At 35.9% G+C, this 20,960-nt stretch overlaps 1 protein-coding gene across 8 annotated transcripts in view; it reads right to left on the bottom strand.

The window, feature by feature from the left end:
• Window positions 1-20,960, bottom strand: part of LOC150101192 (transcriptional regulator protein Pur-beta-like) — a 287,353-nt gene that overhangs the window by 239,251 nt on the left and 27,142 nt on the right. For 4 of the 8 annotated variants that reach the window (XM_090402260.1, XM_090402258.1, XM_090402264.1 and 1 more), the window contains exon 2: window positions 10,775-10,982. The exons of 1 other annotated variant lie outside the window; for it this stretch is intronic. The gene's annotated coding sequence lies outside the window, so the exon portion shown is untranslated. The remainder of the gene's footprint in view (window positions 1-10,774; window positions 10,983-20,960) is intronic. 3 more of the 8 variants (XM_090402259.1, XM_090402261.1, XM_090402262.1) reach the window with 2 other exon arrangements.

Raw genomic sequence — 20,960 nt, 5'->3', positions numbered from 1 at the left:
TAGGGTGTGTTGGCTCGATTCCATGGCCTCCATGCTCACCCGTTATTACACCACTTGATTTCTTCCTGTGGGGATACCTCCCCTAGATGAACTGAAGACCATAATTGTTGCAGCGATAGAAACAGTTACGCTGTAAATGATGGAGAACACTTGGAGGAAAATTGATTATAACTCGGGCATCTTACATGCTATGAAAGGCACGCATGTTGAAGTTGTTTAGCATTCTGCAGTATTGATTCTATAGGTAATAAAACTTTTTGAGTTACACTTTCATATTCTGTAAGCAGTTTTATTTTGTTCTTTCTGGTTTAAAAATTAAAGGCCATGGGAAACCATGACAATAATTTAGAACAGGGGTTGGCAACCTTTTCAGACTTGCAGGCCGCATTCAACTTTTATTTTTAATAATCAGGCCGCAAGCGTTTAATTAAGAGAAAATAGTGAGTGAAAAAAATACTTAATTTATGAATGTTTAATGACAAATTAAGTATCAATCTTAAAAAACACAGAAATATTTAAAGTACGAGATATGAAACTAGCATGAAAATGAAATTCAATGAAAACTTATCACGTAAAAACAAAGTACAGTAAACCCTCGATTTAATGGACTTTGGATTTAAAGGTCAAAATTTCCGGTCCATATGCACAAGTGAAAATTAACACCCTATTAATTTTAAGATGCTTTTAACCAAGATTTACTTATAATTAAATTAACAGGGTATTTTTTGTTATTAATTTCCTGTTATTTTTAACAAATTTTAGCAAACAGGCCATCATATGTTGGAAAAACACTGTAGAAATTTAGCCAACATAAATGAGTCACCGCTCATAAAACATGTTCGGCGAATGATTAGCACGTGATCACACCAACTGTGCTGTAATTGGTTCTTTTGTCACTTGGTGTGACTTTCTGCGGCAGTTTTAACACGTGTCAGCAGATGTTCCGACGTGTGCTAAGCCACGCCCAGTAGTATGTATTTGTTTACTCACAGTGAATGGTTTATGTACGTACACATTTTATAGGCCTATTTAATATAAATTTAAAATTAGATATGTATGAATGATAAAACAGATCTTTGTAACCCTAACCTTAAAATATGGACAAACAGAAAAGAGTTAATTTAACGTTAAATCAAAAATTAGAAGTCATTGTTAATTTTTTAACATACGCATTCGGAAAATCTACTTTATTATATAACAGACGCCCCCTCACCCAAATTAGTCTGTTATATAGTGGTTTTTCTGTAATATAGCTTATGCATCACAATATAAGTGTGTCTCCCTGCTTCATATGCCTTCTGCGATTGTTTTCCCTTAGCCAAATTATTTGTATCCACTTTATAATCCGAGATGCAAATTTGAATCGAAGCATGCAAATGTTCATTAGTCAGTCGAGAAGAAAATTTATTTTTTCTAAAATTCATGGCAGTAAATGTGTTCTTTAATGTTTCATTGTGTTGTAATTCCAAAACTTCCATCTGTAGTTGGTTGTACTTCATCAATGTCAACATTAAAAGGATTCAAAAATAATTTTTGAAATTATTTTTAACAAATATATATCCTCTGAAAATAATAGCTGACGTTATTGAATCATATTAAGATGAACCAGGGAATGCGACTGCAAAAGTGCACCAAAATCTCGGTTGTCGTCGAATGAAGTCACCTTTGTTATCCCCACTCATGATGACTCAAATGGTTAACTCGTGGCAAGTTCCATAGCAATATCACGAAGTATAGGTATAAAATTATTTTTAATTTATTATTCATATTATAAAATGTATTATTTAAATAACTCAACATATGGGCTTATATGCCATGTAAGTATGGTCAACCTATTATGGGCCACCAAAAATGTACGTTTGGGGCACATGTGGCCTGCTGACCCCTGATTTAGAATCATTCTGTATGATAGTTTATATTTACTTAAATGCAAATACAGTTACTATTCATTCAGTTACAAACCTAATTGTCAAGAGTGACTTATTATTATTATTATATCACACCTCCAGGGAGTCCAAGGACTCATCGAGGGAGGGCATCAACTCTACAACTCTTTGTCTCACACCAACGCCATCTACCACCACTAGTGCTTTCACAGAAAATCACAAACATCCATGCCCACGGTGGGATTCGAACCCGCAGCCTTTTTTTGGCTGGAGAGCGGATACGCTAACCACTCGGCCAACCAAGCCAGCAAATTATAAAATATATAAACTGATAAAAGGTACTAATGTCAATTAATATACTTCACTATAAAAAAAATATAGAGAATTGTTGTGAATAGCAGAATTCACACTTCTGATAAAACATACATTAATATTAGACATTGATAGAGTCAAGAGACTCTTGTGGAGATCCCCCTTTATCACACTAAAAAGATCATCAATGCCTAAAACTCATTCAACATTTCTGTACTCGCCATTATCTTAGGCAATACATTCTTCAGGCAAAGAACCTGCTCCTAACCTCCTTGCTCACATTATCCAATCAAAAATGTAAATGCTATTAAAATAAGCTAGATAAGCATTTCCATATTGTGTGTTCAATTTTGTCTTTTTATTTTATTAATCTAAAGAGTGCTTGTCTATTGTACAATATGAAATTATGATATAGAAGTGTTTTATTTTTTTCACACTTTGTATATTTCTGCTTCTTTCATAAGTAAAAATCATAATTTGTGTTGTTATCAGGGGCGGCTCGCGCATAGGCACTGCGGAACTGCAGCACCCCCAATTTTTCTCGATATATAAATATATTTATTAATTTATGTATATTTGCTTGTAATATTTATTTTATCATCAACAATCCTATACAATTCTCTTATTTTGTATAAAAAATAATAAAAATCCATCTTGTAGCACTTAGGAAGGCGAAGGACGCTAGCAGCACTGTGTTTACCCCAGTATCATATTGCTACATGCGCAAGCATATGCACATCATAGTGAGAGACGAGCTATTAGCGTAATGTATCAATGTCCGTCATGCAGTTCCACTGTTGTTTATATGCGATTTGTGCCAGTAGTAGAGTGTTCGTGGTGCTTATCGTGTTTACTCCGTCTCTTTAAATATTTCAACATTACAATTAAAGACAACATTTGTTATTGTTTTTATTTTAGAACATTACTGGGGTTATTGACAATTATGACCTCAGAATTTTAAAATAATTTTGAATTATACTAAACTGTATAATTTTATCGATAATAAACAATATTTTTTCATGAAATAAAATAAGAAGAATATATATTATTTTTAAGTAATTTTGAATTATACCAAACTGTATAATTTTATCGATAATAAACTATATTTTTTCATGTTTAATTTTTTTTTAAATTTTTACCGTAACTTTGATATTTTATCCAAACACGTATACACTGTACTTACAGTGTGTATGTATATTTCAAAAGTTGCAGCATCACCATGATTTCAAGCCATGAGCCGCAACTGGTTGTTACAGAAATTAGCAAAACAATCTGGTAAGGGGAAGGGAAAATATTGATTTCTTAGTCAGGTAACTTTATTCATAATAGCACCTTACAGTATGAATAACACAAAAGAAGCAAAATAATTTGTTATTAATGCTTCACTGGATTTGAAACCCGTATCTTCAGAGCACTAAATACAACTGTGATTACTAATTACAACATGGCAATAAATTAGAATGTTGTAGAAACTGAACTAACATCATATCAAGGCACCTTATAAGGATCAGATAAAAAAACTAAAGCTAATTCAGAAAAGTCAAGCTAAATGGGGCCTTAGAATGACCATCTCCTGGATCTTATGCAAATTAATGCAGCCATATTTTTTGAGGTTAGGGGAGTATTTCATAGATGATTCTAAAAATAGTCTCTTTCCAAGTATAGTGGCATTAGTTTGTAGGTATTTGACTTGGCAATGAACATATGTGCATACACACACACACAAAAAAAAAAACTAAAAAAAAAAAACAATTAAACTGCACACTGTTGGTTATTGTTCATAATATTCTTAGGGTAAAAATGGCACCAAAGAAATTATCAGAGAACATTAAGTCAACATGATGAAGATATTGTAGTGAAAGAATAACTATTTTGATAAGGTGATTTTATAAAAGTGGAATGCTTGTAAAGGAAATGTCTTTGTTCATAAGCAGAACTTATGAAAGAACAGCAACCCTAACTGCTTGTTGTAGTAAAAAAACAGAAATACAGGTACACCTGATTTTCTGGCACCTTGGTTCCAGAGCCTTGCTGGATTAGCTGTTTTATTAGACCAGCGGAGGTCATGTAATATTATCACGTCATTAAACTTCTGACCCATTAATTACACCACTCAAATGTCTTAAACACCCCGGACTGCTGGAAACTTAAATATTCAATGTAAATTGAATACAAAGTGATTAAATAAAATGAAATGGTATAAATGATATAATGTAAGTGAATATGGACTTGTGATTACACTTGACACCACTACTGTGAACTGGTCCTTGCTTAAAAACTCTAGCTAAGGTTAAATGCAAGCAAATTAAGCTAAGAATCATTCAAAATTAAGAGATCTCCATCAAAGTGCAGATGTAAATATCTAAGCAGGCATGTGCACACACAATGCCATTTGTGGCAGCTCAGTGAATTAGGCAAATATAGTGGAATTTAAAGTGTACTATTGTAATTTTTGTTTGGATTTAAGGAGAGATTCAAGAAAATTGGTAGCGTACATGTACCATAAAAATGTCTTAAGGTGCTTAAGACATCAGCACCTATCCACTGCTGACTTCTTAGCATACATTACCCACTACTAGACAGAGTCTGTCAAAAAAATGTATACACACTTCAGCAAAAGAAAAACCTGTATAAAACTGTAATACTACATTTATACAGACATGAAGGAATGAATACAAGTTATCTTTGACTTCTACAATTACACGAGGTGCTCAAAGTAGTTACCATTAACGTCCTGCACCTCTTCGTCCTATCCATTGTCCCTGCAAACTCTCATCGAGGTAAGCTCTCACGTCTCGTGGTAGTGTGACGGTGGTGCGGCATCTTGTTGGAAGAGAAATTGATCATTCCCATAAAGTGCATGAATGGCAGGTAAAATGGATGTGTGTGTAGCATGTCTAAGGTACACTTGACCAGTAATAGTACCTACTACCTAGAAGCAATCTCATGCGCAACCTATTCCAAAAAAAAGAGAGAGATAGAAGTCAAACTACAGATCAATGGCCATCGCTTCAGTCCACTCCAAAATATTGAAGAAAGTCACTAATAGCCAACTTCTCCACTACCTAAAGGCCCATCAATTAATCCACACCAGTGGTATGGATTCTGCCATTCAAGATCCACTGCTTACTTCTTAGCATACATTACCCACTGCTAGACATGTGCAATGGAAAGGTTCGGCAAAACATCTGCAGTTGCTCTTGACAATTTCCAGAGATTTTGATTGTGTCTGGAATTGAAGCCTGCTAAATAAACTGCTATCCTCTTTAAATGGGTTACTAACTTCCTCTCTGGTTGTTCCCTATGTGTCTTGGTCCCTCTCTTTGAGTTTCACCACCAATGCACTCACCCCAGGGCTCTGTCCTGGGGTGAGTGCATTGGTGGTGAAAGGACTCTTTCTCACATTATTATTACTATTAAGAGAGACCTCAAGGTATGCATAAATATGCATAAACAACCTACTTTCAGCCACCACCACTTTGTAGACAATACATACTATTGTCTACAAAGCTTTGTAGACATTCATCCTGCTCATTCGACAAACCATGCAGTCAGTACACAGGCATCCCAAGTATGAAGATCATCTACAACTAGTGACCTATGTACAATCTGGTCACATTTAACCACTAAAGCACAATCTTGCCACTTTGTTCGCAAAAGAAATCTCAGAATTCCTTACGCTCAGAATACACAAATCACCAATCAGGATCAGATCTCTCTGCTTGGACTAACATTCACCTCCTGCTATCCATGGGATTTTTAACATTAATCTGTATAACCACATCTCAAAGGCTTCAAGTTTTTTTGTTAATCGATGTTGTCTTCAAGGTCAAAGTCACTATGCACCACACAGCAGTGCAGACCATATATAGCATTTAACCATGCGTACTCTAAGTTCTAAATTTAAATTGCAGTTACACAGTGTTGATTTCATCAGGGAAAATTTTTTTCTTGCCATTTCAATTCTAACTTTCATTTCCATTTCTGGATTGCATTCTTCATTTAGTCAGCATATGAGATATTTAAATTTTGTCACTCTATTTATTTCCTGTTTAAAGAAAGTGATGAATTAAGTATTGGTATTGGTTTCTTGCTTATGACTATAAATTTAGTTCTGGTGATATTTATTAAGGCTATAAAACATCTTTTATAGAACAACAAGAGTCCTGGAAATGACAACATAATAGGCAAGATGCTAAAATATGGGGGAGAATCAGTTGCAAAAGAAATACATAAGCTATGTAATGCAATATGGAGATCAGGGTATGTCCCCGAAGAGTGGAAAATATCGGTCTTGGTTGTTCTTCATAAGAAAGGCAGTGCTTTAGAATGCACCAATTACAGAACTATTGCATTAATAAGTCACCTTGGCAAAGTGCTGATGAAAATACCTGAAGGGGCATATGGAGGCACATCTTTCGGATGAGCAAGCCAGATTTCGACAAGATCGAAGTACAGTGCAACAAATACTCGCACTAAGACTAATAGCAGAGAAAGCTCGAAGAAAGAACAAAAAGATATATTGCTGTTTCGTGGACTTCTAAAAAGCATTTGATAATATTGACCAAAATATAACATGGGCTGTCTTGGAATCCTTTGGTGTGGATAATAAATTGATCCGCCTGCTGAAAGATATAAACAGCCAAGCACAAGCAAAAATGAGAATAGCAGGTGAGACTGGAGATTGGTTTGCCACTAGTCAAGGCACAAGACAAGGGGACCCAATATCACCAATCATCTTCATCACACATCTAGGAAGAACACTAGATAAGATTAAAAATAGAAGGTGGAGGCATTTCAATAAATGGCATAAGAATAAACTACGTCTGCTTTGCAGATGACATCGTTGTGATTGAAGAGGACGCATCAAGGCTGGAACAGATATTGCAAACACTATACACAGAAGGAAAAAGATATGGACTAAATGTCAACTTTGAAAAAACTAAAACAATGATATTCAGACAACAGGAGTTACTGAACAGAGTTACGATAGACAGATTTCAACTGGAAAATGTGGAAAACACTTCACATATCTTGGATGCCACATGACGCATGACATGGACCCCAAAAAAGAGATAAAAATTATAACAGCCAGAGCAACAACTATTTTAAAAGCCAAGGACAAAATATGGAAGAGCCAAGCTATAAAGATGCAAACTAAACTGCGCATTGTAGAAACCTGTATCTTCAGCAGCATGCTCTATGGATGTGAGGCGTGGGTACTCCTGAGAGAATCTGAAAGAAGGATATTGGCATTTGAGAGTAAGTGCTATAGAAAGATCTTGAGAATAAGCTGAATACAGAAAGTGAACAATGAGGAAATCTACAGACGAATACAACCAAAAGAAAACCTGATCCAGAAAATAATCAAAAGGAAACTACGTCTATTTGGCCATATATGTAGAGTGAATGATGAGAGAAAATTAAAAACGTTGCTGTTTGGAATGATTGAGGAAGACCAAACAGAGAATGGAGCAATGACATCGTCAAATGATGCGGAAACTCTATACACAAACTGAGTCATCTTGCACAAAACAGAATGCAATGGAAGAATCATATCAAGATGGCAGCAGACACCTATGGGCATTGGACCCATGGTTGTTGATGATATTTATTCTTAATAATCCCATTTCTTCACACTCTTCATTCACTAGTTCAAGAAGGTTTAGAAGATCCTGAATATTGTCAACCAGGAGAGCTGTGTTATCAGCATATCGGATGTCACTGATGATTTCACCTTTTACATTAATTCTTTCCTCTCTTCCTTTTAATATTTTTTGAAATATGGCTTCTGAGTATATGTCAAAAAGAAGAGGTGACAGCATACATCCTTGCCTTGCTCCTCGTTTGATATTAATGGAGTCTGTAATAATGTCATCAATTTGAACAGATACCTTTTGGTTCCAATATAAGTTTATAATGATCCTGATGTCTTTACCATTTAATCCAATTCTTTTTAATAATTCAATCATTTTAGTACATTGGACTTTATCAAATACTTCCTCAAAGTCAATGAAGCAAATAAATACTTTCTTGTTTTTTCTTGAAGCAAATAAATACTTTCTTATTCCAAAAATGTAGTGACCAATGTCACTACATTTTTGGAATAAGACTTGAGAACAGTAAAGAGCCTATCTCTCGTTTCCAGACCACTTCTAAAGCCGAACCAGGTATCAACGATGGTGTCTTCACACTCTCTGTATATTCTTTTTTGAATTATTTTCAGAAACATTTTGAGAACATGACTCATTAGACCATTATTATTATTATTATTACCACGGGCTACTCCAGGAGTCCTTAGACTCATCGAGGGAGGCCCTAAACATCATGTTCACACAGCTGTTCAACATTCTCACAGTATCTATCATACCTTGCCTTGAACTCGCTCACTGTCATAGCACCCACAACAGACTCTGGCAGCTTATTCCACTCATTTACCACTCTAAAAGTAAAGAACCCAGCTCTAACACCCCTGCTAACCACGCTCTTGCCCAGCTTCCATGGGTGTCCCCTAGTTCTCCCACCACCAGTCCTGATGGTGGTGGGAGAACTAGGGGACCATCATTTTATATTTTGCATTAAACCTGATAACAAAACTGGAGGTGTTAATCTTAGCTCTTTACTATATGCAGATGATATTATACTTCTAAATAAATCCAGTACATGTCTGTAAGATTCTCTGACTAAAGTGAACAACTGTTGTAATAGATTTTGTATGAAAGTCAACACTAACAAGACAATGAAAATAGTCAGAACCATTGAAAATATCAACTGCATTGTGAATGGAGAACCTATAGAACAAGTAAAACATTTCAGCTACTTGGGCACAATTTTTAGTGAAGATGGTAAATTAAATACGGAAACAGACAACAGAATCAATAAAGCTGGTATGGTAGGAAGTCAACATACCTAATAAGATTTGTTGACTTCCTACCTTATTATTATAAATTATAAATTTATAATAATAAATTTATATCTAATAAGAGAGAAATTAGTCAAAACACTAAATTAGCTCTATACACGACAATGTTCAAACCAATTTTAACTTTTGGATCTGAGAGCTGGGTTAGAAATAAAACACTTGACCAAAGACTAGAGACCAAAGATATGAGAGTCTTGAGAAAGATTAGAGCTGTGAACAGATGGCATCAGTAGCAATATCATATTAAAAACGAGGATATTAGGAAAGAACTTAACATTATTCGCATCCAGGAAAGTGTTAGCAGAGCTAATCTCAGGTGGTATGGTCATTTAAACAGAATGGGAGAAGAAAGATTAGCAAAACAAGTGTTCTCTGCCAAGTTGGCAGGAAAATGACCCAGAGGAAGGCCAAGATATAGGTGGATTGATACGGTACAAAGTTCCTGAGAAGACAGAAATATAAGATCTGATAGTGTTGGAGTCTTGACGGGTAACAGGTTGATTTGGAGGAAAATTGTAGATAGGAAATTAGTAATGATGTAGGTTTTTCATGTAGTAATATCATATCTTGTACACCACTTGAGGATACATATTAGGAATTTGATGATGATGACTCATTAGACTGATCATTCTGTAGTCATTACAAGTTTTGGCATTTGTATTTTTAGGTAGCACGATGAAGGTTGACTGTAACTAGTCTTGAGGGATTATGCCTGTATCGTCAATCTTATTACATAGCTTTATTAATATAGTAATGTTGTCGCCCTCTAACTTTGCTATTTCTGCCTGTATTCTATCAGAGCCTAAGGCTTTACCATTTTTAGCCAAGTTCAGCGCATATTCTACTTCTTATCTTAGAATGCATGGTCCTTCCATCTGCTCATGAGTATTTTATGAGTTTTGTCTGTTATCAGTAAACAGTTCTTCTACATATTTCATCCACTCTTGTATATTATCATCCTTTTCAGATATTATTTCTCCCTTTTTGTTTCGAAGGATACATAGTTGTTTTTTCTTAAATATACCTGAGGTCTATTTCAGCTATTTGTGTAGATTAAAACTGTTATGTTTTTCCTGTAGAAATTCTATTTCTTTACATTTTTCATTCATCCAGATTTCTTTTGCTTATTTGATCTTGTCTTCAATAATTTTCTAAAACCTCTTTATATTTTGTTGGACTATAATTTTTATATGATCTGCTTCTCCATGAGAGAAAGAATGTCATCAGTTATCCAATCATTCTTTTTTACTGCTGTATCAGGACACAAAGTATTGGTACATTTCTCTATGAAGACAGATTTCGATTTGTCACATGATTCATCGACCCTCTTGATAAGTGCTATCTCTTGGTTCAGATCTTGACTCAATTTCGATATCTTCATGTCCAAAGTAATTTAATATCTAAACTATATAATGTAATGTTCTTAAAATAATGCAACTTTTTTTTTTCAGCTGGTATAATTTTGCAGTGATCAAGATTTGCTTAAATATTGATCACTGCAAAATTTGTTAAAAAATAAATTTTATTGCATGCACTCAAACTCACGCACATAGTGATTAAGTGCAAAATTCAAATTTTGAATCTTATTTCATAAAAGGGCTACTTTTATTGAAAAATATTAATGCCAAAGTAAAACAAGCAGCAGATCACTTACCTTTGTCTTTTCAAAAAGATCAAGTAGCATTGTTTATCATCATTTGTTACAGCACAACCTTACAGGTTCATCATACTTTCCTTCATTCTGAACAATGTGCCAGTTATGTCTTCTGTGGTAAAAAACTTCGTTGTATTACTTGAAATGATGTCAACTAGCTGACAGCTGGTGATCTATGGTTAAGTTGCAATAAAAACCAGAATTCAATCTGGCACATAAAATAGATGGAAAATTAGATGTGTCAGATGAAAGACAAAAAATGGCTAAATGATTGATGGATAAAGAAATTTAAGTGACAGGAGAATAAAGTATTTCCTTTCTGGTGTCAAAAGGCTATTTTTGAGGAAATTACAATGTATACTGAATATTAATTATGATAACTTCAATTTATACTTCTGATATTTCATCAACATTGCATTGCCATCATCAGGGTTCACAAAACAATGATATGTGTACATGCAGGCACAAACAATTGGTAAATGAGGCAGAAGAAAGGTAACCAAAGTTGAGTCTAGAGTCCTAAATGGTACCCCTATGGGATAAATTGAGTGGTCTTGGCCGTTGGGCTAAAGATATGAGGATGAGTGCTTCTGAACTTTGGGACAGTTTCATGCATCCCAATTTGTTGAGGTTTGGAAAGTTTCTCAGGATTAAAGCAGATTCCAAGAACAGACTCTCATATTTGCATTTGCTGTGGTGCAATAGAGTGGCCTTCTTCCAGCATGTCCTATAGCAGGTGTCCAAAGCATCGTCAGTAAGTCCAGAGTGGCTGTAATGGTGGAACTGGATAGTTCACATGTTCAAAAATTCTGATGGCTGTCCTGCTTGTTTGACCATAGTAGGACAGTTTGCAACTGAAAGGAACATGGAAAACATCTGTGTTGGAGTGGATAAGGATAATTTTTTTATGTGGTCTGTAAGTGGTTGTAAGGTTGTATTTCTTTAGGATATTTGTTAGTTTTTCAGATTGGTCCCAGATATATAGAATGGTGATCAGTTTTGTGTAATCTCTATTATGAAGGCAGGGGTGGTTACAGTTACTGGGTTTTAATATTTTTCAGATTTTGTGGGGGTTGTAGCCATTGGCTAAGAAAGTATTAAGAATGTGATCAAGTTCAGTAGTTAGGACACTACTATCAGAACTGATTAATTTTGCCCTCTTATATAGGGTTTTTATAATCCCATATTGTTGGAGGGCAAGGGATAACTGCATCTACCAATATGTGTGGGTTGTCTGCAAACAGAGAATGCCAGGAATCCATTAGGCTGGCAGCATTCAAGCAGTGTCTAGGAAGGGAAGATTGTTGTTGCTTTCCTTGTGTAATGTGTGTGTGTCTGTGTGCACATATTGTTCTGTGAACCCTAATGAAACTGAAAGGAAACAGAAACTGGAACTAACAGAATTGTTATCAGTAGAAATGTGGAATGTGTGGACGCTCTGAATGTCAGGAAAATTAGAATTACTTCATGAGGAAATGAAGAGATATTGGTGTAATATACTAGGATTGCCGGAGATGCAATGGACATCATCCGGAGAGATCAATGGATGCAAAGTAATGTGGTCAGGACATTACACCAAGCAAGAGTTGAGTTCCTTCTTAACAAAAGAGCTTGAGAGGCACTGTTAGACTACAAACTAGTCAATGAACGAATCATAGTAGCAAGATTTCAGGCAAAACCATTTAACATATCGATAGTCCAGATATATGCACCCACATCTGACAGCACAGATGAGGATATTGACTTATTTTACAAAGATCTGACAGAGACAATAGAAACAATACCAAAGTAAGTTGTGCTAATTATTGAAGGAAATTGGAATGCCAAAGTTGGAATAGATAATGATGGTTGGAAAAGAGGCATGAGAAAATATGGTTTCGGAGAAAGAAATGAACAAGGTGAAAAATTGCTAGAATTTGCTGTGGCCCACGAGATGATGATTTGTAACACAAGATTCCAACAAAAGGAGTATAGAAAATTGACATGCCGATCAAATTATGGGAAAACCAAGAACATGATTGATATGATTATGATTAAAAGAATATGGATAACATCAGTACAGCAGTATCAAACTTTTCAAGGAGCGGATAGAGGCTCAAACCATAGTTTAGTGATTGCAAACATCAAGTTGAAATTAAAAAAGAAATATAAACCCCAACATCAGAATAGAAGAGATACAGCAAGAATAAGTGAAGCAGAAATAGGAAGAGGGTAAAGAACAATGTTAGAAGAGAAACTTAAAAGTGTGGAGAAAGAAAAAAACTCGAATCTAAGAGTGAAAAGAGTAATGAAGGCGATAGAAGATGCAATTGAAGAAACTGTACCAGAAGAAGAGAAGATCAAAAAGAAATGGATTAGATAAGAAACACTGAAGTTAGTAGGAGAAAAGAATGAATTGAAGATAAGAAGGGATACATCAGAACAAATAGAGGAGCAATATAGAAGAAAGTGTAATGAGGTGAAAAAAGCAGTCAGAATGGATAAGATGAAATGGTTAGAAGCCCAATGCAACAATATAGAACAGTACTATGGAGAGCATACAACAAAGGAGTTATACAAAATGATCAGAACCATTAATAGAAAGTGGCAACCAAAACAGACCACAATTAAAGATGAAAAAGGCAAAGTATTGATGAATAAAGGTAAAATTGTACAACGGTGGGTTATATGAAGAAAAACTAGATTTAGATAGCGTTGGGAAACTGACTGAAGAATTGAAGCAGATATCACCACCAGGTAATGAGCATGATATGGACATTTTAAGAGGAGAGGTAGAAAAAGCAATAGGATGGTTAAAACACAATAATAGTCCTGGTAATGATAACATCACTGGAGAAATGATTAAATATGGTAGTGAAAGTATGGTTAGAGAAATGCACCAACTATGTAATATGGTATGGAAAGAAGGGAAAATGCCAGAGGAGTGGGTGAAATCAATATTAGTAGCATTATACAAGAAAGGAAATAAGCTAAAAAGTAAAAATTATAGAACAATTGCCTTGACAAGTCACCTTGGTAAAGTGATAATGATATTGCCAGAAAGATTGAGAACACAATTGGAAGCATACCATGCAGATGAGCAAGCAGGATTTAGAAAGGATAGAGCTACAATTCAACAGATTTTGACAATGAAGTTAATAGCAGAGAAAGCTAGGAGAAAAAACAAAAACATATATACTTGCTTTGTTGATTTTCAGAAAGCATTTGACAGTACTGACCAGAAAGTGACATTAGCAGTTCTGGAATCCTATGGAATTGATAAAAAACTAATAGCTATATTAAAAGATGTTTATCAGAATGCAGTTGCAGCCATTAGAATAGGTGAATTTGGGGAAATGGTTTATAATAAGCAGAGGTACTAGACAGGGGGGCCCAATATCACCAAGCATTTTCATCGCACATTTAGAAAGAGCAATGGACAAATTGAAGGAAGATGCAAAAGGAATATCTGTACACGGAATGAGAATTAACAATCTGAGATTTGATGATGACATTTTTATTATTGAAGAAGATGAAAGAGAACTACAAAAAACACTGAAACTGTTAAATGAGGAAGGGAAGAGATTTGGACTTGTTATGAACTTAGAAAAAACAAAGACAATGGCATTTGGTGAGAAGAACATGAAACAAAAGATACAAATGGATGAAACTGATATAGAAAATGTAGAACAATTCACATATTTCGGAAGTAAAATGACGTATAATTTGGACTGTAAAAAAGGAATAAAGATCAAGATTGCAAAGGGAAGAACAACTCTGAAGGCCATGGATAACATCTGGAAAAGTAAAGTGATCAGGCTGCAAACAAAGCTAAAAGTACTGGAAACATGCATCTTTAGCAGTGTACTGTATGGATCTGAAATGTGGATAATAAACAAGGAATCAAGAAAAATAATTTTGGCATTTGAAAGAACTTGTTACAGGAAGATTCTAAGAATAGGATGGGTACAGAAAATCACAAATGAAGAGCTCTATCAGAAGATACAGCCAAAAGAGAATCTAATGCAGAAGATTATAAAAGAGAAGATGCTGTTTAGTGTGGATGGAAGAAGGGTATGTGCGAAGTGTGACCTGAACGAGGAATTGATGAATGCCAATATGAAATTGATGACAGAAAGTGATAGTAACGAGAATGTCGCCAGGAACATGTGTGCACATGTAAAAGAGAAGGATGGTGAGAAAGAGAGGCGAAAAAATGTTAAAAAAATCAGTAAAAAAGAAAAAGAGCGATTTGAAAATTTGAGCGATTTCGTCCCTTTTACCGGATTTTAAAAGGGACGAAAGTAAGACGAGAGTGGCAGAAGGAAACGAAATTGAGAGAACGAATGAAACTAGAAATGGTGTGATGCAGAAATCAAAAGTGAAAAAAATCGAAAGAATGAATGATGGTGAAAGTTGAACGCATGTTGGACTGAAAGTACTGAAACAAAGAAAGATGAATGAGAGTGAAAGTGAGAAGAGGGGGCCGAGAGTTAGAAAGATTTAATGATAGAGAGAATGTGTTGCGGGATTAGGAAGTTGAAATGGATTGGATGAGGCAAGAAATGAAATGGATGCGGAATGAAATTAAGAGAATTCAGGTCAAAACTATTAAAATAAATCATGATGGCATGAAAGAGTTAACAAAAGATGAGCGAGTGGCATTGTATGGTGACTCCATTATTAAAGGTGCGCTAGAGGATAGAATGCACAAGGTATGTTTTCCAGGTGGTAAAATGAGTAGAGTGATTGAGGCATTGGATATGAGGCGGGAGCGAGCAAAAGAGTTAATAGTATTAATTGGTACAAAGGATTTGAGAGAGAACAAAAAGCATGTCAGAATATATATCAGGAGGCTGCTTGGAAGGATAAAAGAAAATAGTGTGATAGGAAGGGTAGTCAGTGTGTTGCCTAGGTATGGCTGTGGTGAAATGAGGCGGAGAGCAAGGATTATGAATGATATGCTGGCTGAAATGTGTGAGGAGATGGGAGTACAGTTTGTTAATGTGTGGAATGAGTTTGAGGGACGAAGTGAGTTGTATGGGAGCGATGGACTGCATTTGAGTGGTTATGGTGAGTCGCTTGGAGAGACTGCTGCTGGAAGGTAGAGAAATGAATAGAGAGAATGAATCAGATCGAGAGGGAAGTGATATGGAAGAGCAGGAGAGTAAGACAGGAGAGATTGAAGAAGTGGTTATGAATGGGGAAGTGAGTGGTATGAGTATAGAAAATGAGAGAATGGGTGTGCAAGAGGAGCAGGGAAACGGGGAGGCTCAGGGTGGACAGGGGTACACATAGTGAGAAAGGTGGATGCTCCAAGAGGAGGTGAGAGCATGTGCAGGCAGAAAAGGAATGGGATGACCAGGGATCAAGAGGAAATAGTTGGAATTGAAAAGGGTTCTGAAATGAAGAAGCAGAAAGGGAAATGGCCCCAGTCTAGCATGGAGAGATCACATCGAGTGAGTGGTATTGGAACTAGCTGTAGATCCAGAAATGAGCTGTTGTGTTTGTATACCAATGCTAGAAGTATAAGGAACAAGGCAGATGAAATGGTTGCACTAATTGCATCTGTTCACCCAAAGATTGTCGGAATAAGTGAGACATGGTTGGATGAAGACGACATCCTGATAGAAATAGAGATGGAAGGGTATGATATGTTTCGTGAGGATAGAAGGGGTAAAAAGGAAGGGGGGAGTGCTATTGATGATAGAGAAAGAGTTATGTCCATACAAGGTAGAGATGCAAGAGGGAAATAGGGCCAGTGGTTTTGAGGCAGTATGGTGTGAGATAGAGGTGAATAGAATCAAATATTTGGTGGGATGTTGTTATAGACCTGGTAATGTGGATGGTGGTGACAGTGAAATGTATAGCCAAATTAGCCAATCAAATAAGAAAAGGGTGATCATTATGGGCGATTTTAATTATGGCAATATAGACTGGAATAATGAGATAGCAACTGGAAGTAAAGAAAATGAGTTTCTTGAGTTTTTGAGGATAATTACATCCTCATCAGAAGATGTAATTATAAATGAGGTGTCAAATCATCCACCGATTGGTGAGAGTGACCATGAGATGATTACCTGGGTGGTTGCCAGCAATGCAAGGACCCCTGTGAGAAAAGGGTATATGTGGAACTACAAAGGGGAGTGATTATGAAGAGCTCAGGGGACAGCTTGCAGGTGTAGTGTGGAATGAGGAGTTAGCTGGAAAAGAGATCAATGTAGCTTAGGGGATTTTCAAAAACTATCTAGTAGATGCAATGTCTAAATGTATTCCAAGGGTGAGAAGGTTAAATAAGGTAAGTGTGAGATGGATGAATAAAGAGATTAAGCATGCGATACAGAGAAAAGGGGCATTGTGGAGGCAGCATAAGAGAAGTGGAAATAACCAATTTCATGAGGTCTACAAAGACCAGACAAGGAGGGTGACTTGGTTGGTGAGAGTAGCTAAAGAGAGGTATGAACAGCAGTTAGCTAATGAAGCCAAAAAGAATCCTAGGGAGCTCTTTTGATATGTAGCCAGCAAAAGAAAGAATGATTATGGAAGGATGACATTGATTGGAGAAAATGGCATAAAGACAGCTGTTGCAGAATGTGTGGTGGAGATACTTAATGAGCAGTTCATAAAGATATTTCAATCTTGTGAATGTGACTTAATGGAGAGATTGAGAGCAGTTGATGATGGGGAGGAGAGACTGACTGTAAGTGAGCAAGAGGTGTTTGGGGAGGTGAGTAAACTAGATGTAAATAAGGCTGTGGGACTTGATAATATATCACCACGTATTCTGAAGGAATGTTCCAGAGAGTTGACACCTGCCTTGACATATTTTTGTAATATGAGTCTTGCACTTGGTCAAGTCCCTAAAGAGTGGAAGGAGGGCAAGATTGTGCCACTTCATAAAAGAGGTGATCAAACTCAAGCATCAAACTATAGGCCTATCTCTGTGTCAGGTGTTGTGGTTAAGTTGTTGGAGAAGCTTGTGAGAACTAGGATCCAGAGTTGGGTTGACAACAATGGTATAATCTTTGATGGACAGCACGGATTTGCTAAAGGGAGGTGATAGAGTACCTCATGATAAGTTGACAGTCAAACTAGAGCAGATGGGGTTGGATATTAGATTAGTGCATTGGATTGGAGACTGGCTATCTGATAGGTATCAACAAGTTGTGTATGGGGATGCGATATCCAGGAAAAGGAAAGTCACTAGTGGCCCTAAAACAGACCCCTGAGGGTCTGTTTTAGGGCCATTACTATTTAACTTCTATATTAATGATATTGGCGAAGATTTGGATGGAGATGTTCAGTTGTTTGCAGATGATGCAAAGTTGGGACGAACCATAAAGAGTAGTGAGGATGTTGTGGACTTGCAAGAAGACTTGAATAAATTGAGTGATTGGGCACGGAAATGGGGATGTGAGTTCAATGTTGCAAAATGTAAGGTTTTAAAATTTGGAAAACAAAGATGGGATGCAGAATTTATGCTTGGTGAGAATATATTGTTGGAGGTAGAGGAAATAAGAGATCTGGGGGTGATAGTGGATAAGGATCTAAAATTCAGGGGACACATCGCCAAAATTGTGAAGACAACACAAAGGTTTCTGGGAATGATGCAGGGGACACTGACGTGTAGAAGTAGGGAGATTCTTGTTCCGTTGTATAAGGCTTTGATAAGGCCACACATGGACTATTGTGCCCAGATTTGGTCACCGGGTTTTCAGAAGAATGGCGATGTTGGAAAGGGTCCAAAGGCAACTGACTAAGGTAGTTTCTGACCTCTGGAATGTTGAATATGAGGAAAGATTGAGAAGATGTAATTTGCAGAGTCTGGTGGAGAGGAGGAAGAGGGGAGATATGATAGAGACCTACAAGTTGGTAAGAGGTTGTTATAAGATCAATGGTGGAGAAGTTCTACAGAGAATAGTGGGAGATCAGGGGAAAACCAGAGGTCATCCCTGGAAACTATAAAGAGGGTGTGAGTAGGAGAGTGAGAGGCAGGTTTTTTTCATGCAGAGTTGTGAATGATTGGAATGCCTTGCCTGAGAGTGTGGTGTCTGCAAGGAGTTTGAGTGTGTTTAAGACACGGTATGATGAGATGTATGTGTGATAAAAGGACCTCCTAGATGAGTCTTTGACTCCATGAGGTCTTAGGGTAATAATAATAATAATTATTTGGACACATCTGTAGAATTAGTGAGGACTGGAAGATAAAGACATTTATGTTTGTTATTTTGGATGGTTTAAACAGAAGAGCTAGACCATACAGAGAATGGATAGATGATATAAAGGACTGGTGTGGAATGGGTGTGCAGAAACTGCAGAAGGGAAGAGATTTAGACCTGTTATGAACTTGGAAAAAACAAAGACAATGGTATTTGGTGAAAAGCACATGAAACAAAGGATACAAGTGGATGGAATTGATATTGAAAATGTAGAACAATTCACATATTTCGGAAGTAAAATGATGTATGATTTGGACTGTAAAAAAGAAATAAAGATCAAGACTGCAAAGGGAAGAACAAATCTGAAGGCCATGGATAACATTTGAAAAGTAAAGTGATCAAGCTACAAATAAAACCTGAATTTGCATCTTTAGCAGTGTACTGTATGGATCTGAAACATGGGTAATAAATAAGGAATCAAGAAAAAGAATTTTGGTATTTGAAAGAACTTGTTACAGGAAGATTCTAAGAATAGGATAGGTACAGAAAATCACAAATGAAGAGCTCTATTAGAAGATACAACCAAAAGAGAATCTAATGCAGGAGATTATAAAATGGAAGCTGCAATTATTTGGACACATCTGTAGAATGAGTGAGGACCAGAAGATAAAGACATTTATGTTTGGTATTTTAGATGGTTTAAACAGAAGAGGTAGACCATACAGAGAATGGATAGATGATATAAAGGACTGGTGTGGAATGGGTGTACAGAAACTGCGACACTGTGCAAAGAGAGGTGGAAGAAGATAGTGAAGGAGGCATCAGACACCAATGGGCAGTGAGCCCATGGTTCGTGATGATGAACCCTGATGATGGCAATGTAACATTGCAGAAATATCGGTATTAATTAAAGTTATTAATTATAATATTTCCATTATAATTATATAACTACAATAGAATTATAATTATAATTAATTAATTATATTATAATTTCCTCAAAAATAATAGCTATTTCCATTGATTTACAAATATGGAGTTACGACAAAAGAATGCTGGTAACTTAATTGTACATATTTAATACAAAAAATATGAACACATTGCAGGAATAAAAACTGAGCTGACAGTATGAAATGTAAGTTCTTTTTTGAGTGAAGAAGTTCAATATGAGCTTGATATGAAGCTCTATAACAACCTGGCTTTCTCCATGATTCGGAGAACATCTAGTAGTTACAGTATTTCAAACTGAAACAGTTATAGCATTTTCAAACTGTCTTTTAACTCTTAAAATTAAGTCATTTTTAACATGTACATTTTTTGTGAATCCCACCCACAAAAAAATACCATGGAGTTAGATAACAGAAACTTTGCTCAAGGAAACTAAACCATTTCATGAAGGTTTCTGAAAAGCAGGGAAATTGGCTTATATCAAGTAATGAAATTCATTTTATCACCCTCAATCATCCATGATTGCAATGGAATTCATATCTGTGGACTATAGCTTTGAATATGGAAGCATTATCCACTTGGCCAACCAAGGCTAGCTTTTATCCAAAGGAAGAAGAACCAATGAGTTGGGCCTGGGTGAGTTGGGAAATTAATTATTTTTCTACTTAACTGAGAAATGGACATTCAAAGAATTTGTCTATCCTGATAACTAATATTCTCATTGCTGTAAATTGTGAATGATGTCATTAGCCTAACAGATTCACTTCTATCAGACTAATGACTTGGGAAATTGGGTGAGTTGGGAAGTTGATTCTTTTTCTACTTGCAGGAAATGGACATCCAAAGAATTTGTGTATCCTGCAGATTAATATTCTCAATGTTGTCAATTGTGAATGTTCTCATTAGCCTGACAGATTCACTTCTATCAGACTCATGACTTAATTCAGTGCATTACAAAAAAAATTACTCAAATATTGAATTCAATAAACCACTTAGCTTTCTGTTGAACTGTCACCATCACATTACAATGGGATGGGTACACATACACATAAAACAAGTACATGAGTAACTATCATAAGTTAGGTATTTATCAAACTAACTGG

This window comes from Typopeltis vanoorti, chromosome 12, assembly GCF_054136105.1.
Source record: "Typopeltis vanoorti isolate ZY-2024b chromosome 12, IOZ_Tvanoo_1.0, whole genome shotgun sequence".
Lineage (NCBI taxonomy): Eukaryota > Metazoa > Arthropoda > Arachnida > Uropygi > Thelyphonidae > Typopeltis > Typopeltis vanoorti.
Note: the sequence above shows the minus strand (reverse complement) of the source record. Positions and strands in the feature narration are given on the sequence as shown.